Raw genomic sequence first — 851 nt, 5'->3', positions numbered from 1 at the left:
TTTTACATCTTTTATTATTAAGCTTTGTACTTAAACGTAGTTTTCTTTCGGCTCTTGCATTTCTCAAAGTTTGAGACCGATATTTTATGTATAGAAAAAGTTGGAACGTTCAAAAAATGTCGAGGTTAAGAAAAAAGATAAAATAATTTTTAGTGAAGTTCCTACCAAAATGCAGTACCTAAACGTACTTTATTGTACTCTAATACATTTTCCAAAGTTTCAGCTCGATATTTTATTTATAAAAAAAGTTCTTAGGTTTAAAAAAACATTCAGTGAACTGAAAAAGTGAGGTCGGTAATATAGGTATTTAGCTGTGTCACAAGCCCTTAACTACATTTTTACAATTATCATAAATTTTATAATTTAAATCGAAAACCGTAATTCAAACTTCTCAGAAATTGCAGCCATAAATTACAACTTAAATTTTGTTCGATTTCTCTTTAAAGAAGGTTCTCAAAGCACCTACGGAATTGACGATTACATTCTCATTATGAAACTCGCGCTTCGCTCTCGATACTTTGTATGCATCTGAAAAACTTTATCAATATAATTTGTAAATCTTGTTCAAATCTATTAAAAACAACGCTTAAAATTTACGGATCCCTTAAAAACAAAAATTGCATATTTTTAAAAATAATCCAACTCTTTGAATTCTTGTATAATTAAGAAATTTGATGAGAATAGTTTCAAAATACATATATTTTATATCTAGTAGAAATTTGGGTTGATATTGCCTAACCTATTAGAAAAAAATTGTCTTTTTTTTTAATTTTCAAAATGTGGAAAAATATATAACTTTTTAAATTTTTATTGAATTAAAAAATGTATTAGAATAATTTGCCAATCTTTTT

Source organism: Belonocnema kinseyi, chromosome 5 (assembly GCF_010883055.1).
Source record: "Belonocnema kinseyi isolate 2016_QV_RU_SX_M_011 chromosome 5, B_treatae_v1, whole genome shotgun sequence".
In the NCBI taxonomy this organism is placed as follows: domain Eukaryota; kingdom Metazoa; phylum Arthropoda; class Insecta; order Hymenoptera; family Cynipidae; genus Belonocnema; species Belonocnema kinseyi.
Note: the sequence above shows the minus strand (reverse complement) of the source record.